At 36.1% G+C, this 22949-nt stretch overlaps 1 protein-coding gene and 1 non-coding gene across 6 annotated transcripts in view; both read left to right on the top strand.

Moving 5' to 3' along the window:
• Positions 1 to 22949, top strand: part of LOC120782751 (serine/arginine repetitive matrix protein 2) — a 140796-nt gene that overhangs the window by 57838 nt on the left and 60009 nt on the right. The window lies entirely within an intron of this gene.
• Positions 3127 to 3208, top strand: Trnas-gcu. The gene has a single exon. It is a non-coding gene; the product is annotated as a tRNA-Ser (tRNA).

The raw sequence follows: 22949 nt of genomic DNA, 5'->3' as shown, positions 1-22949 counted from the left end.
GAAAGTTAAATTTCAAAGATTGTATATAGGCGAACTCGTTCGGAAAATGTTCTAAAAGTCATTACAAAATGTCACTTACTCGTATATAGAGAAGCAAGAGTCACGGCAGCTTCATATTACACAAAAAATTACACAAATATTTCGGACTGAGACCTTCATGATTTAATCCTCAGATTTTGCTCTAGCTTTGGATTCGGTATTTAGATTGGTTCGCAAGCCGAACTAATGGGCGACTGTCTGTGACTAGTGACTGAATTTCAAATACATTCGATAGCCTCGTGTCTCCATTCTTCCAATACGTCATTAAAAACTGTAATCTAAAATAGAAAGAAAAGTAAATTTATGCAACAACAATTAATTGAAAATTTTGAGTCACCCTGCGACTTCCTTAGGCAAATCGAATTCGAGCCTATTGAATAATTATTGCAAATATGCTCTGTGCTTTAATTAGATTATGCCCAATATGCATTAATTAATTATGTTTAGTTATTCGGCTGTGGCTCTGGTGGCACACATGTTCTGCAAATTTCTACAATTGCCAGAGGACCGAATCTTTGCTATTGTTGTTGTTGTTGTTGCTGTGTTTATATTAGATGTGCGCTCATTTGAATCAATTTTGATGTAAATTTTTTTACTGTTTATAAAACAATATTTAATAGCATTAATTAATGTTAGGCCGCAGGCAGTTTGTTGTTGCTTTGGTTTTCTGTTTACCGCTTTGGTTTGTGTTTTCGCAATTTTTTATTTCGCTTTTGCCGATATTTTGGGATATCAACACTAGTTTATTTAATTAATTTATTTTTTCATTTTGCTTCAAATTTATTTCAAAGGTTTAATTGCTTGCATTGGTGCCAATTTATTTGACTTTGCGTTTCCGCTCTCTGTGGCGGTTCACCGAATACATACGCGAACTACAAATACATATAATTTATGTGTGTTCGTATGTAGACGAATCAGTATACTGTATGCATACATAGATACATATATTCGACATACAATGTTGCTATAAACGCAATAAGCAATTTATAAATGAATTTTTCAAATTATGTGCTAAAAGTATATACATATGTATTATATATGTATATGTTCATATATATCTACAGACATGTTTACATACAGTGCTGGTAGTAAAAATAGCATTACGAGGATTATTTGACGTATACGAAAACTTTAAATTTTTTCACCCTTCTTCTGTTCAGTAATTTGAACATAATACTCTTATTTGTAGGCAATTCCGTTCTAACAAGCTTAGGCGTCATATGCGAACTCACGTCCAAAAATAGTCGTAATTGGACCAACAATTTTCTAGTTCCCAGATACCGCATATGTGACCCACAATGACTGTGGTTGAGTTTTAACCGAAAATATCGGTGAACCAGTGAGTTACCTTAAGGAAAGTCAGAGAGCGTCGATTTCTGGAAATAATATGTCACAGCGGCGCAAGCAGAATTCAAATTTCAGGGGGCTTTTTGTTAAAATTTTGCATCATGTTAAAAAAGGGGTGAGGAGGATAAAAATAGTTAGTGCTTAAGATATTGTTGCCTCAAAAAATGAAGGGAAAGACACACCCATCTTCGTAGAGATGGCGTTACGAAGAAATTTAGAGTTTAGAGCTACACTGACAGCTCGAAAACACCGGAAGACATTGGAGCAGGCATTGCGAACCGCATACCAAACTATCCATACCAATGGAACGTTTTCCGAGCAGAATTCTTTGCTATAAGTCAGTGTAATGAACTGGCTGCGGTAGCGGCCAAGATGATGGGGTCAGAACCGTGCATTGCGATTAGACCCCACACCATAAATGAGTTGCTCCGCACGGAGGAGAGAGTGGGAGGAGAGAACTTGGCGGCACGCCTAGCTACTACTGAGAGGGATCAACCTCCCCCTGAGACAAATTCCGTCTCCTTGTCGCGTTCTATACAGGGCACTACAGGCTCAGGAAGTACTTGTCTAACATGGGTATAATCTCTTGCGCAAACTGCCGGTTTTGCGACATGAAATGGGAAACTCCAGAACACGTGATTCTATATAGGATTATAACACCCCAGCAAGCTTCTGGAATTGTTATCCTGTCCGGATATTGAGAAGAGCAGTCCGTTCAATTTGTCTGCGCATTCCGCAAATAAGTTCGAAAACGATTTTTCATTGGGAGAAGTTTGCACCGGTAGAGTCGCAGCGATCTGCAGATATCGATGCACAGTTGGGTAGAACTTTTTGCTACAAATATTTGTCGTCAGAATGTGTAGTTCAAAATTTTTTTATTCTGTAATAATATTTATTAATTTATCTATCAAATAAACTATGCAAAAATCGTCGAAAACGATTCATCGCTAAATAATAAGGGTTAACTTGAAGTGACTGAAATTGATTTGAAGAATAAATAATGAATTAACATTTTATAAACGAATTCGCCTTATATTTGGATCACAGAAGTATGTCTTCTATTAATTTTATTAAATAGTGCTATTATTTTTTTCAGCACCGTCTATATACCTGCCTACAAAATTACAGAAAAATGTGTGTGGGCTGCAAGTGGTGGCGTTTGCGGTGCATGAGATGGCGGCTATGTTTTTAAATGTAATAATTTCCGCCTGGTTAAGTCCATTTTTGTATGCGAAACAAATTTTATAAAGAAAAAATAAAAATAGAAAAAGCTTGCGCTGTCGGCTTGCAGTTATTTAATCTTGTGAAAATAGTGTTAAATAATTAATATTTATTAAAAGCGCTGAGATTTCAATATTTTTGCACTGACAAGTGTCACTTTGTGTTCGCACAACAACAACAACCGCAATCACACAGATAAACTGGCATACAAACAGACATTTCTTTATGAATTAAGGCAGTTGATTTGATAAGCGAATTTTTATTGACTCTGACACTAGTTTCATTTATTTTTTTTACGCTTTGTTGTTGGCTTTTAGCATTTCTATTTTTACACATACATTTTGTTTTAGAACTCTTTAATGATAGCTGGTGTTCTTTGCGTCATGCGCTTTGTTTTGTTTATTCTTTTATAGCTTCGGTTTGAAATTTTTCTTTCATTTATGCTCCGCCGGCATTATTAGCTACTGGCAGAGCAGCAGTGACAGCGTAATTGCTGAGCGAGCACAGCGTTGCTTCAGTGACGAGGTGGCCGAGAGGTTAAGGCGTTGGACTGCTAATCCAATGTGCTCTGCACGCGTGGGTTCGAATCCCATCCTCGTCGCAAAGTTCTATTTTATAATTTTTTGTTTAAAAATATTTTGTGTTTTCTTACTGAAATAGTTTGAGTGTAGCACCAAATTCTTTTTACAAAATGCAAAACAATTTAGTATTTGTTTTTCAGCAAGCTTAAAGTTGCTTAGCTGCTTTGTGGAATAGAACTTTTTATTGCGGGGTAAAGATCTCGTTTAGTTAAATACTTTCAATCATTCGATTGTGTCGAATGTTTTTCTATTCAGAAATTTATTTTAAAATAAAATATGTATAATAAAAACTTGAAGCCACGATTTCCCGATTTGACCGAAGTCGTTCCAAATCAGAAACTAATATCAGGGTTTCATAGCAATTTGAAATCAATGTTGAATGAATGTATCGAAGTTTTTTGCAACTAAAATTTATTTCAAGATTTGACAGAAATCTTGACAGAACCCAATAGTACACATTGGGGTAAACATTTGGCAAACATTTCTAAGCATTATAGAATGCTAGAATTTTTCGAAATATTTCCTATAAAGAAATTCATTTGAGGACTTGATGAAAATTTGAAATTAATATTGGTCAAATATGTCGAATTTTTTTATCCACAAAGGTTTGATAAAAATTAGAAACATTTTCCGGACCGATGTGTCGAAGTGTGTTCTATTCAGAAATTATTTTGTTGGTATGATAGAATATATAACTCAATATTAGATGCATTTTTTAAACGATTTTCTATCTTTAACTTAATTTAAACGATTTTAGAAATTTAAAATCAATATTATGCCATATTGTCAAACTTGCTCTATCCAAAAATTTATTAAAAAAAAAAATCTAAATTATAAAGCATTATTGAGGGACCCTGTCGAAATTTTTTCTTTACAGAAATTTATTTCAAAATTTGACGGAAGTTTGAAACAAATTGGTAAAAAATTTTTCGGTCTAAAAATTCATTCTAAGTTATGACCGAAGTTTGAAGCCAATTTTACACGATTTGCTCGAAGTTTTTTCCTGCCAGAAATTTAGTTTAGGGTTTGACATAACTGAGAAACCGTTATTGGAGGAATATGACGAAGTTATTTCTAACCCGAAACTAATTTCAAACTTTGAAAGGAATTTTAATTCAAAATATTCCCAAATAATATCGTTTTCCTATATTGCTTTGACTATAACAGTAGTTTCTGTAGCTGTGAGGATGCTAGGGTTGCCATATATATATATACAATATTTTATAAAATTTAAACTATGTGGCATTTCTTTGGCTAAAATTTTATTTTCGTTAAGCACATTAGTCAAAAATATGTAAAAGTTAAGGAGCTATGTGCAGTTAGAATACTGAGAAAAGCGATATTTCCAGAATTTTTTTCAGAGAAAACTTTTAAATTTATTGATAAAAAATTGGTACAAATATTTTAGCTGTATTTTAAGACCTAGTATTAGTAAAAATATTTATTTGGAAAGGAACTGATATTCGGGAGATTCTCTCAAAAAAGACGTTTTGCGTTGACCACTATATCTCTTTACTGGATCCTCTGAGATTAAAGAATCCAACAGATTTAGTTAAAGTAAAGTTAAATCTGGTAAAGCAAATCGAAGGAATAAGCAAAATAAAACGTTTTGACGAAATGACGGTTTCTAAAAAAATAGATTTTTGGTCAATTTATGGAGTAATTTTTTAATGCGTTAAGTACCACTTCATCCTAAGTGTAAGCTATGTTGTTATATAGAAATACAAAATACGTTGCCTATATTCAGACGATAAGCCTTAATTTAGTCGATATTGAACCCAGAATAATAAAAATTGTTAAAGTATTAAATATAAAATTACCCAATTTTTTCGGATTCTCACCTTCATTATTTAGTCCTCCGGTTGAAATCTATGACGGCTGTTCAAATATTAAAGTCGGTCTGAAAGTCGAGATACAAAAGCGCTCTTTAAGGGAAGACGGCTGTCGAAAGACTAGTGACTAGACTACAGATACACTCAATAGTTTGGTATCTCCGTTCTTCCTGAACGTTATTAAAAACTTCAATTCGAAATAAAGTGGAATTAAATTCAAGCAAATTTAGCAATAAATTTTTAATTATAGGTCAACTTGCGTCTTATTTAAGTCAATAACTAAACACGTTGCCTACTTTAGGGCGATTACTCTTATGCTAAGAATATTGAATAAATAGTAGTAAAAATTTGCTAAAATGAAAACATGAAATTTGTTTTAAATAACAAAAATACTAATTTTAAAGAATTAATGAAATTAAAACTAAAGAACTTAAAAAAATATATGACAATATATTTTATCAATAATCACCTTTGTTTGCCTCAATAATTATAAGATACGAAGTACGCTGTTCAGGTTTGACTATATTTCAATAAAAATTTGAGATTCCCTTTTATCATTATTCGTCATATTTTTATACGTTAGTTCATCAAAATATTCCAAATAAAAATTTTTTTTTTTACTTCATTCACTTATTCCTACAGAAGTGAAATTTTATTCTATTATGTTGGAAATTTTATTACCCACTATGGTTTTTATGTTCTCGTTTTTACTATTTTTTATATTTATTAATTTTTTTTCGTTATAACTCTTCATGAGGATTTTTATCAGAGGTACCTTTGTTGATTTGGTGATTTTAGAATTTCATTGCCAACGCCCGCCATTGTTTGTCTTTGCCAGCGACATTATTTTATTGCCAATTGTTTAATCTCTTTTGCAAGATTTTTGTTTTTGGGTTTGTTTTTGTTGATGTGTATGTAGTTCTTTTCTTTTACACTTTCATGCCGCTGCACATTTTCATTCATTTCATCTATTATTCATGCAATGTTTGCTCGCCTCCGTTACTCATTGTTATGCAGCAGCACACTCAGCAATGCAAATAAAAGAATTCTCTGATTTCTTTTGTATATTTTTCGCTCTTTGTCGTTTTTACTTATTTATTTATTCCTTTTTTGTATAGTTGATTGCTAATATTGCTGTTGTTGTTGCTGTTTTTGCTAACGCCCAGCAGCTAGTTTAATTGACAGAACAGCTGGTACGAGCCAAGCGGCGGATAACACGCAGCTCGAATCAATCAAATGTAGCATTACGGCTTAAGCTCCGGGGAAAAGCCCGGTAAATGCGTAAATTGATTGGAAAAATTTTAATAGACACTTGTGTCGCATTAACTATTTACGGCTGTACCTGATATTTATAATTCAGCTGCTGTTGTTTATCAACTATTTACATGATCGGCTTAAAAGTCTAAAAATTTTGCGCAATATTCATTAATAAAAGTGTATGAGAGTGGCAAAAGAACGCACAACTCGCTTAAAGTCTTCTATAAGGTGTGTAATACCACTGTGGAAAGCTGTCAGCACAGCTGTCAAGCATAAGTAGGCTGGATTTCGGTTTTTAGTGCTCGTTTAACTGATTACGACGGCATTCTTTATTTTCTTTGGTATGTTTATCGGTACATTCGAAGTCTTATATGTTTTAGCAATATCGTTGTACTCGATGTAGGTAGACTTTTTAAGAGAGATCCTAAATTGAAAACACAAAACACAGCTTGTGTAAGAACTAAAGCCACTCGACGTTCCCAGGCTACATCTCGTCGCTCTACAGGTTCTTTAAAAGTTCTAAGAATTTTGTTCAGCGATGAGGCCCATTTCTAGCTCAATGGGTATGTAAACAAGCAAAATTGCCACATTTGGGACGAATAGCAACTTGAAGAGATTCAAGAGTTGCCATTTTATGCGCAAAATACAACAGCTTGGTATGGTTTGTGCGCCAGTGGAATCATTGGTCTATATTTTTTCAAAAATGATGCCGGTGAGAACGTAATCGTCAATGGCGATCGTTATCGCGCCATGATAACCGACTAGTTGATGCCTGAAATTGATGTTCGTGACCACGGGGACATTTGGTTACAATAAGACGGCGCCACTTCTCACATATCGAATCAACCAATGAATTTTTTGAGAGAACACTTCGGTGAGCAGGTAATTTCACCGTCCGTATAAAGCCGGTCGATTGACCACCAAGATCGTGTGAAATCACACCGTTAGAGTTTTGTCTGTGGGGATATGTAAAGTCTAAAGTCTATGCGAACAATTCCGCTTCGATTCAGGCCTCGATGCAAAACATCACGCATTTCATTCGCCAGTTACCAGTCGAAATGGTCGAACGAGTCATCGAAGATTGGACTCAAGGGATGGACCAGCCGACACGTAGCCGCGGCTACGATTAGAAAAGGATAATCTTTAAAAAATAAATAAAAAAAATGCTCTTTCGAGTGATAATCAACATATCCTATTAAATTTGAGGATTTTGTGTTTTTTCTTTAAAAAAAAAAAGTAGAGAACCTAGAAATGGATCACCCTTTACAAGTATGCTTGTTTCAATCACAGAAACACATTTTACATTTTTAATCGACATATTCATACGTTTTTCGTGGAAGAAAAAACGTAAATAATAATTTCATTCACCTTCGCCTAATTGGCTCGTTAAATAAAATAAGCACCGATGACCCTTTCAAGTGCACTCCAGCAGCAACTGCTAAACCGGCTTAGACGACAGTGTGCACACACACATACAGAATTTTCATGCTAATTTCATTCATTCAATTACTCTCTCGTTCAGCCAATCGAATTTGCAAATTATTTCGAAAAGCTTTTTTGCTAGATGCTCGAGTAGTGTCTTCTTCAAACAATTTTGCTTTAAAATAATTTATTTGTTTTTACCTCCAGTGTATTTGTTGTCATGTGCTTGTGAACGTATATATGGGTGTACATGTTTGTTTTTGAGAAATGAAGTAGCAGCTGTGAGGGTTTCGAGAATTTCGTAAAATATTATAAACTTCTTTGTCTTATTGGAACACAGTGTACGAAATTGAAACTTTTTTGAACATGCCTATAATCTATCTATCAAATGAGTGCGGGTATACTAACTTAAGTGTTTAAAGTAATTTTTCTAGGCTAAACCCAAGTTTAAGACGGGTGTCTTTGCTCAGAACCTTTTGTTTTTCTTTTCGTCACAGTTCTTGTATCAAGAATTATTGCAAACTGGCATTTCTTCATAACAGCTTTCATATTAAAAAGACCGAGAGTTCCCCAAAATGTCTAAAATTCTTTATTTATGTAAAGCAATCGACTAATTGCTATTTTTAATGAAAATGCTTTCCTTTAAAGTTCAATGCAAATGAAAAAATACACCATCCATAATTTTGTTAGAGTTCTAAGAAAACCGTTTTGAGTCTCCTTCCATCAACCGATAAAAATTTACATCAGTTACAAATTAAATTTGGAATTGTGAAAAGTGCCAGGAAAAGCTGGAAACAGCTTGCTATGCGGCGGGATACTAATTAAAAATGGAGTGATGGGGTTTTCAAAGGTATTATATATTAAACAGGTTTTGTAATTTTATTCTTGAGATTTTGGATTTCTTGGCTTTTCAAAAAAAAAAAAATATATACACATACATATATGTATTTGCGTTTGTATTATATAACACCTTTTTCAAAGTTTAAATCACTGGAACGAAGTTAAACGTAAATGTCTCACGATGTTCGTATACATAACCGAAACTGATCTGGATGTATATCCGGTTTATTTAAGCAATATTAACTTGGAGCAGCAGAACTTGTTGTGAACAATAGTTGAATAATTATAATGCCAAAAGGTATATTAGAAATATACTTTGTTCTTGTTAATCTCTCTGGCTTAAAAATACTGAGAAAGAGAGGAATATACTTATATGTATAATATTAAAGAGGCCAGATAGCACGATAGAATAATATTCAGACGGTGCTCGCAATTAATGTTGTTGACGTCGCATACCGATATCCCCAAAAGTTTTAAACTTCAAGTTATATCAATCTAGGGAAAACGGATGTTTTCTACCTAACCATGAATGTTTACTTAATGTTAGTGTTGTTTTCAAGTTTGAGTAGGTATGTACCTTAATCGAAGCCTTATGGGGAAAAGAGATCGCAACACTAAAATTTTTTAGCTTGGTAGTATTTTGAAGGTAATTTCATATTGTTATTCATAAAACCCTCATCCCTATTGGCAAAAAACTGTGAGATTCGCTTAACTTAAGTCGAATTTCTCATCAGAAAAATCATTCGCCATAGGTATGGGTAAACATTACCTGGTTACAGGTCCTATGCTCCTAGAGCTTCTGACTTCTGGTGGTGTGGCCAGGCATTGTCCCAATGGTGCATAATTCCCCTCCTTTTGCCCAAAGCTAGGTTTTTCTGGGCGATTGCTTCCTTCAGATGGTCCAATTGTTTGACAGTATCTTCTTCTTTATTGGCGTAAAAAAGGCTTACGTGGTTATAGGCGAGTTTACTTCAGCGCGTCAGTTCTTCTTCCCTTTGTCATTGTCCATAGATTGAAGTAGTCACACGATAGAGAGTATCTTCGTCTGAAAACTCGCTTGGTATCGTACGGCTCGGAAAGGTCCTTCCCGATCCTGACGGAGCTTTTTGTGTTGCTCAACGTAAACAGCCGTATTAGTTTAGCAGGGATACCAAGTTCAGACATAGCGCCAAAGAGGCAGTTCTTTTTCGTGTAGGTCCATTTAATTAAGGATGTGGTCGTGGGTAGTACCTTAACCCTGGATAGTAACCGCTTGCGCCAGGACAACGGTGATTCGACCAAATTAGTTTTCCCTTGACATCATCATTCCGCTTCATAAATGGATTGTTTTTGGGTTTTCCTGCATTCATTTTCATCCAAAGCGTTCTGAAAAGATATCCAAATACGGCGTTGCAAACAGAATAGATCAAGAAACTTGAGTAACCATGTACGGCTAAACTGCTCATAATTCCTATCTCTATTTCGGGACCATTTTATGTGCCGAGTCAAAATTCTATGATATATTCCTGACTCTAACAATTCCTGTTTCCTTCCTGTACAGCATGGAGCTCTAATAAAGCCTTTTGAAAATATTTATTAAGTATCACAGCGTTGTATTTCTACACTAATTTCCTTTCTACTTTCACAACAAATACAACTTCAAATTAACAGCTAAGAACATTTCTTAGTTCTACAAATAATTTTACTGATCGACATGGTACAGATGTATAGATACAGATGTCTCTAAGATACATAGAGCCGGAGCAACAATACAATTCCAAATTCTCTGCATTATGCATCGGCAACACTCGGCCGCAACTCGTGTGTGGCGCGTGCCTCTCTTGCTTGCGGGCACTATGCTCGCTACAAGAACAAACGCACTCACCTACATATTTAATACATAATCGCACAGATCGTCACTCTCTCGTGCTTAGCCGTGCGCTGCACATACATAGGTATCTATAGCCGATGAGGTTCGTGGCTGAAAATAAAGCATTCATACAACCGATTTATTTTTAGGACATACGCTTCATGGCAGCCAAAACCGTTGAAAACTCTGTCTGTTCGAGTCCAAATTGAGCGTGTGTATTTAGACGGCGCGAGCACATCGTGGCTGAAAGGTACTCGCGGCAAGTCGGATAAGTGTGAAAAATCGGTGAAAATACTATATAGAAATATTTATATATATTTGCTTAATACAATCCGTGCAGGCAGCAGCCCTAGCAGTAAAGTGTTTGCTATAAAGTGCTATTAAGTATTTAATTACCTGTGGGCTCGAGTGTAAATAATTTGCTGTAATAATTAAATAAATTCGTAATCATATATGGATGTAGTACATACTTATATTTACTATATAACGAAATTTCGGTGAGCTACGAAAGTGATCGGCAAAATCGTCTTAATACCCAAGTGTGTATCTATAATAAAATTCGTGGCGTGTACAGCGTGTGTTGCAAGCGTAAATGCCTCCAACGCTGGGCTTGTGTGTGTGTGTGTGTGTGAGCAGATACTCGAGCAAGGCGCTTATTGTTGTTGTTGGCTATATATTTTGGATTGAATTTGAATTTGTGATTTCGGCACGAGTCCACCATATAGACGACGGGTACGTTACGGAACGGCTTGTACTTGCGCATGGATGGCTCAACAGCTTTACGCTTTCCGCTTTGCGCTCTCGTTCCTGACTGCGCTGCACACACACGCATACATATAGCTATATACTGTGTATTATATGCTTTTCAAATGAAAATTCTTCTTGCGTGTTAGCTAAAAGTTATTTTTATAAAATATAATACATATATGTTTTGTATAAATACGCGACTGCCAGAAAAATTGTGACCGCATGTGTTTAAGTGTTTGTGTGTGCGTGTGTGTGCGCGCGCTTGCTTTAGTGCCATACGAAATCTCGACAATAGCTTGTTAAATCTTATAGCAGCGTAAAGTTTATAGAGAATAAGGCAATTAAAGTGTATTGAAGTAGAAAGTACGCAGTGAAGAGCCCAACCCCAAAAGCAACAACAATCAACACAAGGGTGTATGCCGACAAGAGCCAACGGAAAAGGAAACAAAGTGGGAAAAGTAAAAAAATAATAATTAAAAAATTAAGAAAAAAATTACAATAAATTAAAAAAAAAATATATAAATAAAATTAAAAAAAAAAATTAATTAACAAAAATTAAAAAATTATTTTAAAAAAAATTAAAACAATGAAAAATTTTAATTTAAAAAAGTTTAAATAAAAATAAAAAAAAAAATAAAATCCAAATGCTTCAAAATAATAATGCAGTGACATTGATTTTTTTAGGTGCAGCATTTTGAAAATAGTTGCTTCGAGTTTACTTGCTCAAAAATAAAAAATTGAAAATACTTAAAAAATCACGCGTGTGTACAAGTTTTTCCTTAACTTTTTTGCAACTTTTCACACACAATCTTATCGCCTACGCCGCTGCTGCATGCATTTGCCGAAATTTGTTACTTCATCCACGACAATAACGCCGTTTTCAACTGCACCAGGCTTAACGGTTAAGGCGAGGAGCATGCGAACACTATTCGGCTGCAGTCGCACACACGGTTCACGGACACTCGCTTAGCGCTGCGCTAAGTCAATACTCTTCGTCGCTATTAAATTGTTTCAACTCGTAATACACACACCGGCACAACGTACGACAACTAGGTATGAGAAACAAGTATATATAATCATATGTATATACATATGTACATACATAAATGTGTGTAGAAGTCACTACCCATTCTTATGCTATGAATCACTAATTATTATTTTGGCTGCTGAGCACGACCACCCTCCCTCCCTGTCGGCAGCAAAAACAAAAAAGCGGCGAAAAGCAAGCGCTGCCGTTATTACCTGTGCATGAGTGCGTCGGCGAGCGTTTAGCGTCATCGTGTTTGCCGAACACGTAAGCTGATTGAGAATGTGTTCTGATAACGTTTTGTACCATTTTGTCTAAGTTGGTCAAATACTTTCAAAGTCACGATTTCGTTGTAGTATTATTTCTGTTCTATGATGTCATGGCTTTTTTCCGAATCATTAAGTACTGCTGTGACAAAATGCTTTGATAGCAGAGTTCTACGAAGAATATTTGTTAAAGAGTTGTGTGTTTTTTTTACTGGCACTTCGGAATTTCTCAAGAGACAGTTGAGTGCGTTCTGAGTTGCACTCGTTAACAGTTAGTTCGACGTTATCAGCTGTTCATTTAAGTGCTCTCTTATTAATCAAACGCGATTTGTCATTATTATTTACTGTTCCGATGTCCATTTTGATAATTTCATTTGTGATCTCCCAGAGTGAGCTACTTACTGACGTCACTCGTGTTATAATATTCAGTTTAGCTTCCAATCAGTACAAATTTTAAATACAGGTACAAATTACAAATACAATTTAAGATAATTACGGTAAAAACCATAAAACGTTTGTTTTTGGATTGGAACAATATTTATGTCGTTCTCTCTCAGAGTTAACAAATATGTTTTTTGCAGCTATTACACATTCTATATTTTTAGTTGAAAGAGTTGAAATCCGGGTGACTGTTTGTCTGTCCGTGCGTCCATCCGTGCAAGCTCTAAATTGCGTAAAAATTAGGATATGAAACTGGTATGCGCGTTCCCTGGCAAAAAATATAAGTTTGTAGGTGGGCGTAATCAGACTACTGCCACGCCCACAAAACGCCATTAACCGAAAACCTATAAATTGCCATAATTAAGCACTGAATTAAGATATGAAACTGTAATTGGGCACAGGCGATCGCTATATATTTTTTTTGAAAAAGTGGGCATGGCGCCATCCTCTAAAACGTTTAGTGTACATACATATCTCCTAAACGACTTCAGCTACAACAACCAAATGTACCCTGCTTAAATATCATAAGACCTCTAACCGACAGTGTGAAAATGGATGAAATCGGAGGATAACCCCGCTCACTCCCAATATGACGTTACTGTTAAGAACTACTAAAAGCGCGATAAATCAATAATTAAATACGCCAGAGACATTAAATTATACCACCGTGACAGTATAAGAGAGCTTTATGAGAACTGGTGTGAAAATTGGACGATGGGCGTGGCACCGCCCACTTTTTTGCTGAAATCACATGTCGACGAGACCCTACCGATCGATTTCGACTTAATTTTGTATGTGGCATTTTTTTCATATTCTTATACCACGTTGTGAAAATGATAGAAATCGGAGAAAAAAGCGTTGTATCGGGTCAAACTTTTATTTTCGAACTTCATATGTATAGCGGATATATCGGCCAATATTTGAGTTATCGCAACCAAAATTACATCCGTCGGACTTTGTTCCATATATTTGGTGATTGTATGTGAGGTACCGTAATCAAACCCAGGGAACAATTTTTTAGTATATAACATAATAATAATTAATAGATAAAATCGGTTCGATACTATCCCAACGCCCATATACTATGTAATTTTCGTTTTTCTGACAAATCTTATGCCGAATTTGTCGGTCAATGTATGAGTTATATAGAGTATATAATAAAGGAAAACAATGTTTTGTTCTCGAAGGTAACTTTATTAATGAAGAAACAGTTCGAATAAAGGTTTATAATGAGCAAAACTTACAATTAGAATCCAAAGTGAGAGTATGGAACAATCTCCTGGTTTGTTGTTGTAATAACTTAAATCTATAATACAAAGTAATAAGCTAATAGTGAGAGAATTCGTTGTTATTGTAATTAAAGAACTTTAACTAAAATGCAATGACAAGAATGAGTTTGGTCAATGACGTGAGAGATTAACTTAAGCTTAATATAAGTTGTTGGTAGTAAGGGCAATAGTATGTGACTATATACAAAAAGGTACACAAATTTATAAAAATTATTCAAAAATAGCATAAGATTGCTCACTTCGTTTGTAATTATGCTGTCCACCAGTTTTTGAATACCAAGCTTCCTCAATTCTACCCCATAAATCGTCAAAATTTTTGAATGTTTTGCTTGCTTGGTCTTGACAACATTTCATAAATTTTCTTTTTGATTCAGGTCCGGGCTTAGCGCAAGCCTAAGTTTTTCATTGTCGAGCCAATGCTTTACTACCTTTGCGTTGTACTGCGGATCATTGTCTTGCATAAATGTCCAGTTTACGGGCGTGGATTCAAATACAAATGTTTCAGTTTTATTTTTCAGTATATCCAAATATTGTACTGAAACCAGCCCATTTTACCATTTATATGAACAATTGGCCCGACGCCAGCCATGAAAACGCGCCCCAAACCATGATACTTCCACCGCCGTGCCTAATGTATTTTTTGGTATACTTAGAGTTAAGGGATTGACCTTGTGAACGACATACAAATGTTTTTATATCAGGAAGCATCCTACTTTTCGTGGTTTCGTCGTTCCAAAGCACGTTCCTTCAAAATTGTGCTGGTTTGCCTCTGTGGGCCTTTGCAAATGCCAGTCGAATTTTGATGTGACGCCTTGGCAGGCGTCTTCCTGCTAATCTGTCCAAAAAGTTGAGCCTGGCTGAGTCGTCTTCCTACAGGCTTTCTGAACACGTCCACACTAAATTCGTCCTTAACTTTGATAATAATTTTTCTGACTGGTTTAAAAGGATCGGCTTTGCTCTTCCGTACAATGGTTTTGTCAACACTAATATCGGTTTTACATGGTCTTGGTGGTCTTGGTATCTTTTTGTTGACATAAGATGGGTGTTTTTATGTTGCATAAAGAGCATTATAACTATTATACAAGTAAACGGTATTTTTGAGTTTCTTAACGGTAACAAGTGGATAAATACCACATTTTTATCGTACAGCTACTTAACGATTAACGAAATTATAAGTAATATTGGATTCGGATTTGTACTTTATGTTATGTTATACAGCTGTTATAAAGCTGTATATAAGTATATAGTTCTCAATTGTGAATAAGTCGGAAGTATAATAGTTCTGCTGTGTCTATTTTCAATTCCTTTCACACAAAACCCATTTATTAGTTCAAGAGACAAAATTTTGTAAATAACTCATTGTCCAATTAGTTCTGCTTTCTTTCAATGCATTTCCTCTATTTGAAATGTGATCGTAAATATATATGCATTTAACACATTCATCATGTAAATATAGGTACATACATGCATCTCGCTTGCACATCGCCTGCGATGGCATTTTGTATGCTGCAGTCGTTGTGGTGTAACGACCTCAGCTGGCGCACCCGCCGTCGCCGCCCATCAACACCTCATCGGGAAAAACAATTTTGACATTTTGAAAAATAGTGTAGGCAGGAAACTGTCGTATTGTCTTGTACGGAATTTATTGTGCCGTTATAAACTGAAATACTCATTCGAATGGTGTGTGTGCTTTCACTGCCGAAATGTCAATGCGAAATGCAACGACCAGAATTGAGGAATAACGGCAAGAAGACAAGCTGCACGGCAAGGCAAAATAGAATTGACGAGTGAACCCAAAAACAAAAAAAAAAAGAAACACAATTTTGAAAAGACAAAAATATTTCGGTGCGACAAACAACTGCTGTTGCAACAACAATTACAACAACAGCGAGCGCATTGCCAGCACGACAAGTGATTTCGAAGAATTTTCGTATTTGCATTCGCATTGTTGCTGCTGCACTTGCGAACGACTGACAGACAGACGGCTGCAAATTGTAAATGCAGCGAGGAGTGTGCGAAAAACAGCAACACAAATTACAATAAATAATGAAATAAATTGTGTGTTGCCAAAATAATTATTGAAAATGTTGCGCGACATTAGTGGCTGAACGAGTGCTTACCGACTTGTTGTTGGCTGCTTAAACAACAATGATTTGCCCGTTTTTGTAGCGGTTTGTTGCTGGTGTTTTTGTTGGCGTCAAGCTGAAGCGATCTTGACTCGAAAGCAATAAAAATTAGCAGCAATAAGCAAACTTCTAGTTAATATATAGACATATGTATATATATATATGTATGTATGTATGTATGTATGTATGTATGTATGTATGTATATGCGCTTATATACTTTTCATTGGGCACCGAAAGTCGCCTGTGGGCGTTCGCCACCATTTGACAGACTGACAGCTGAATCGGAGACAATGCAAAAAATAAATCAGCTCAAGGGTGAGACATTTTACGCGTGCGAATTCCTTGCTTTGTTATTTTTAGCACCGAAATTAAATTTGTTAAGAAAGCATAAATTTAAATTTTTTAAAAGAAATAAATAAAAAACATGGCAAAACCCTAGTCTCGGCTGCATCGAAGCTGGAATACCCTTCACAATTAAATAGAACTCGATTTTTATCGTTAACCGTTCAGTTTGTATGACAGCTATGTATATGCTAAAGTGAACCGGTATGAATAATTTCCTCGGAGATTGTACCGTTGCATTGGCCAATAATCCATGCCAAATTCTGTGAAGATAACTCTTTGAATGAAAAAGTTCTCCACACAAAGGCTTGATTACGATCGTTCAGTTTCTATGGCAGCTAAACGCAGTAGTGGTTCGATATCGCCGATTTCGACAAATGAGCAGCTTCTTAATGATGAAAATAAGTGCCAAATTTAAAATCGACCGAACAAAGCGATATTTTAGACTAAGGGATCAGAAGTACAGGTCAGACGGACATGGCTAAATCAACTCAACTCGTTATGCTGATCATTTTAATATATACATACATACATAACTTATTATTACTGGCGTTAAGTCTTGGATCTATGTTGACGACCCGGAAACAGACAATCAATTGGGCGAATATCGTGCCAAAAGTGAGCCGCAACTGAAAAAAACACTTTAAGGCAAGTTAAAAATAAAGGTTATGTTGACAGTTTTTTTCGATTATCGAGGTGTGGTGCACTCCGGATTCCGACCGGCCAAACTGTCAACAAGGAATACTATTTGAGTGTTATGCATCGTTTGCCTGTGAAAAAAGGCCGGAATTTTGAGCTGACAACTCTTAGTTTTTGTCCACTTAGATTCTTCGTGCGTCTTTCGCGAAATTTTTAACCAATATCGCGCCGCAACCACTGTGTTTGCCTGATTCAGCTCCATATGACTTCTGGCTATCCAGCAAACTCAAACGATCTCTCCGGGGAAACCGCTTTGAGTCAATTGAAGGCATTAAAAGTGAATCCGGAAATTGACTTTAACAACGGTTTAAAGGATTGGACAAAATGTTGACATAAATGTATTGGGGCCAAGAGGGATTACTTTGAGGTGGACGACATAGACTTTGAAGAATAAATTAAAAATTTTAAAATTACGAATTAAGCTTACTATTTTTCCTCATAAGATTTCCGACGCTTTCTTCTGGGCGTTACAAACTTTTTTGCAAATTTAGTATAAGTTATGGTTGCGAGTTGAGGGCGAAAAAGTTTGACGTATTGCATGAATTCATGCATACTTACCAATTATAAAATATACAAGTATGGTACACTTCATCCATACATAACATATGTATATATGTAATGTATATACCTACCACACTCTGTCCCTCACTCACTCTCTATAAATATTGCCAAAAATCTGCACACTCACTACATGCTCAGCCTCCCGCCGCCATTTTCACTAATTCCCTCACTCAATTAGAAAATTGTCTGTTAACTGTTGCTACAATTTGCCATGTCTATTTCATCTGAAATTGCATCGTGCCGCGATTTACAGTTGAGTGCGTGGTGAGAGCATGAAAACTGCTCTTCTCCCAGTGTGCGCTGACACGAATATGAAATTTGTTATATATTTCTCACATGACTTATGTATTATTTGTACTAATTACGAATAACAAAACATTCTGCATTGTTCCTTGAACCCATTTCTTGTTTAGATCTACTTCGTTTAATTTTATATACGCCCACCAGTCTGTGAGCAGCACAGTTGAGTTAAGACTCAATTGAGTTATGGAAACAAATTTATTCATGGTATCTGAATGCTCCACAGCAGAATTTATTTCATGAGATTAACACTTAAGATCTGAGCATCTGAATGAGCTCTATGGCCTTGCACCCAATTTGTGGTAGTAGTTATTATGCGATATTAGACATTATGCCATCACGATGGCCAAATAATCTGGACCTTCAGCTATGTGGTCGAGTATAACGATGCTAGGTTTGGGTCTGATGGTGTCGAAGGAGGATTATGTATTCTTATTACATAGATGCACATGTAGCCTAAAGTCAAGTCGGGGTGCGAACAATAAAGATGTCGAGTTTTTCGGCCAAAGGTTACTTCATCTTTCCCTCGGGAACGATGACAAGTTTAATAATTTGGCTTGATATGTATTTTTTTCTGAAAATTTGTTTACTGTATCTTTCCTTTGTACATCCGCTTGACTTCGCAAATGAAAAGAGAGAAAGAGATTGTGGAAGAAGTATTGTACCTCCCATTTACGTCTGGACAAGAAGGTTCACTGAAACATTTTATTGAAGTTTAACCTCGGATGTATATGATCAGATTAAATAGCCTGTGGTTTCAAAATTCTAAATCCCTTTAGTTGATTATATTGAACCTAAATTTCGTGAAGGATTTCTTGATTTTTAAGGTCTTCCATTTCGAGGTTCCTTACTTTTTTTTAAAGAAAAAACACAGAAGCTTCAAATTTAATGGGTAATGTTGATTATTATTACATTTACTATTTTACATTGTTGGCCGCGGCTATGTCAGATGGTCCATCCATTGAGCTCAATTGCCCATGACTCGTTCGAGCATTTACACTGGTAACTGGCGAATGACACGCGTGATGTTTTGTTCCAAGCTCAAAGGCGTCAATTCTGCTGGTTAGTATACCTATTGAGCCGATTCTGGCTTCATCGCTGAACAAAATTTGGCTCGAAAACGTCGAATATTTTTGGAAGTTTTCTAGAGAACATAAAGCGAAGCGATGTCGCTTGGGAAGGTTGGAATGGCTTCAGTCCTAGAACAAGTTGTGTTTTGTACGGTTTCAATTTAAGATCTCGAAGTAAAATGCGCCAAGTCGTTCCATAAGTTTGTCTGAGTTGCTGCGAACGGCGCCGATCGAATCTCCACGGTCTTTGTGTACACTCTCGACGATGGCTCTTATATTTTCTTCACTGCGTGCTAGACGTGGTCTATTCGGTCGAATATTATTCAATAATGAATGCTGGGTCTCGAGATGGGTGATTGTGTTGCGAATAGTACGATCAGTAGGCAGATTATGTTGACCATAAGTTGAGCGAAGAGCGCGAAAAAACAAAAACGCGAATTTTCTTAATAAAGTTGAACGATTTGTAAATGTTCTTCAGGCGTAGTTCTTTCCACAATGAAATGCCAAACAGTACTGAACGACTCACGTGTGATCTGTCAAAAACAGGCAATTGAAAAAATCACAACTACTTGGATCACACGTTAGCTGTCATATAAACTGACCTATCGAAATCAAGTCTATGTATGGAATTATTTTGGTTGTTAGGGGTATTATAGCTTCGGCCCTTCAACCGAAGTTAAGTTTTTTTTTCTTGTTTTTAATATATAAGACTTACAGTTTCGAAACTAGCAGACCCGGTACTGAACCTTTATCATCTGCCTTGACTCGTACATCAAGCCTTTGAATTGAAAATACGAATTGTGGACAAAAAGTTGTGTGACACTAATTATAAATTACTCAATATCGTGTAAATTGAAAAACAAATTCTCCTCTCGGTGAACCCTAATTATAATGTAATTTGCCACAATGTGTTCGCCCCACAACATCATCATCATCATAAATTGAAGCGTCTCGGAATTGAGCTTTGAAATTCGGGTGCCGCTACCTAATGCGAATTTCGTTGTGCAAACAAATTGAGCGACATCCTTGAATTTGTATTCAGGTGACCTACACACACAGACGTTATTGGCACACCGGCAACGCTCTGTCGTCGCAACCGCAAGGCAATAAAGACAAAGGCAGTCTCCTCTCACATATGTGTGTAGTATACCTATTCATACATATGTATGTGTATCTATAAAATTATCTATATGTATGCATTATACTATATATTAACATTTAATGCAAATTCACACAAATGTTTGTTGTTATTGCCCATGTTATGCCGTTGTTGTCGTTATCGTTGAATGGGTTGCTGCTCGCCTGCCTTTGTCTCGATACGCGTCTAATTTTAATTTATACTAATTGTCTTTGATAAATGATTATTGTTGGTGGCTTTTGTGGGCGTGTCGCTCTTCGCGAAAACGAAGCTACTTACATGCAGACAAATGCTCATATGAAAGCACTTATACTCACAATCACTTATACAACTGACACAACACTCGGTAGCAGCATTTATTAGCTTGTTATATTGGGTGTTTGCTGGTGACTGTCGCGAAAGCAACATACACACACCCCAAACAAGTACCCTGTAGGCAAATCAACCATCTATAAACTAGTTTATGTTTTGTATGGACTCTAGGCGCTGCTACAAAAGCAGGTTAACTGACTTTTTCCATACAAACTAACTCGTGTTTTTTCGTGTTAAGTGCTTAGATCATACCAGGTTAAAAAAAAACGATTTTTTTTTGGTTCAATGTACACTTTAGGGTTCTGAAAGCGTTAATCACTGGTGGAATAGTGAAAAAAGGTCCATGTTTAAGCCTCTCTTGTGTCGAAACATTCGAGTCAGTGAGCTCCGCAAATGCAAATTTAAACGAGTTTTTCACGAAACTCTATATTTCTGGTCGAACGGCGTTGGATTTTTGAAACTTGAACTTGATTGATGGTAGTTGCCCGTAGATGTTCTTTTAAGCGGTTATGTTCACTTGTTAACTTCAAAAACTCGATTTTTGGATATGTATAGAATGTACATATATTTGAAAATATATTCCGAAAATACTAGTAATGGCAAATAGTTTCGGGTTATATTATTTTATCGGCTCTCAGAACTTTAAACGCATTTTTCGCGAAACTCTGTTTTCATAGTCGCTGAGGAATATATCTCGGAAGTGGATATCTTCTTGCAATCTTCTTAGATATATTTTTCAGATAATGCTTGAAGAAATGAGATTTTTTTTGGGAAATCGCCATTTTGTCAAAAATCTAAATGCTGACTATTTCTTCGGTCATTTCCTGTAGTCATCTATTGTAAGACTAATTGTGTTTCGCCTTTAGATTTGAGATAATTTCAGGCAGAAAAGTCTCCTCGTAACCAGACACCCATCTTCTTAGGTAGGGGTGTTACTGTTCTGGGCTCAAAATCACCTTATCACCAGACACAAATTTTCTTAGGTCCTCCGGTAGATCGGCTGCGGCATCAGATAGGTGGGAGTATTACCAATCTGGGCTCAATTAGCGTTGAATGCGCCATTTAATTGCCCTGTCGTAGGACCTCTATAATTTTGCCATTTGGTGCTCTCAATCAAACTTCTTGTATATGTAAGTTATGATTTTTGTGGGCAGCGTTCAAGGTATGGTGCCTGAAGGGTTGCAAGTATTCTGTGTCTAGTTTGAGTTACAGCTGGTATTTCACGAAGAAAGTGCAATAATGCTTCCTTATTGCCTTCTAGCTTGCAACTGCGACAAATGTTGTTATAAGGCAGGTCCATTTCTAGCGCAGGCTTTCCAAAACGCCAAGGCACCTATATAGTAGCTGTAAGTTCGTAAATACTATTCCTTGACCTATGCAATATATCCTTAGTTCTAATCTCATCATATTTGGGGCACATCTGATTCGATATTTTGCAGTTGGTTATTGATTTCTACATCTGCTCTAAGCTATTTGTACAAAGTGAGTATAAAGCTCCTTTTTGATTGTTCCAAGCGGGTTTGGATAGTAGAGTTGGTCTGCCAGTGCGCTTAAAGCCTTTCTGCAATCATAGTCAACAGATTTAATTAATAAGCGACGCCCACAAGACTAACAATGCCGTCTGGTTATACGTACATAAGGTTGCTTTCTGTATCTTCCCGTAGTTATTCTGTAGTACACTATAGGCCTTTTCTATACTTAGTATGTACCTCCGTTTAGCAGATGTTGGCTGGGTTTGGCAGAGAGAGACAGAGGCCTCGAAACCTTTAGAGTATACACCCTTCCCTACTCCGTAGATGATTTTGGACTCGTCGGTGTGGATAAAGGTTCTAAAACCCTTACCTACCATTTGTTAATTTATTGTAGCGCCAGAAATCATTCCTGAAGTAATTCCGAGGCGTAGTGCCGAATTGACAGTCGTCGGCCGGATAAAAATCCGGGTCCGTTCCGGTTACTTAGACCCGATTTCTTTTTTCTTTAATAAAAAAAAAATTGTCAAGCTAATGTTTCTTCTGGGGGCTTCTTACTTGGCCTAATTAACCCTTTATGGGTTATGGGTATATAGTGGTTCAAAACAGTATAGTTCAGTACCGTTTTTAAATTGGATTTTCTTAAGGTACTCCGTATTTATTGATTAAAAAGAAACTTAATATGCCAACTTTTCGGTAAATTGGTAGAAATCAGCAACTTTTCGGACTAGTCCGATTTTTCTCAGGAGTTGTGACTTGCAGCTGCTACTTTT

The sequence above is a fragment of the Bactrocera tryoni genome, chromosome 1 (assembly GCF_016617805.1).
Source record: "Bactrocera tryoni isolate S06 chromosome 1, CSIRO_BtryS06_freeze2, whole genome shotgun sequence".
NCBI classification, from domain to species: domain Eukaryota; kingdom Metazoa; phylum Arthropoda; class Insecta; order Diptera; family Tephritidae; genus Bactrocera; species Bactrocera tryoni.
Note: the sequence above shows the minus strand (reverse complement) of the source record. Positions and strands in the feature narration are given on the sequence as shown.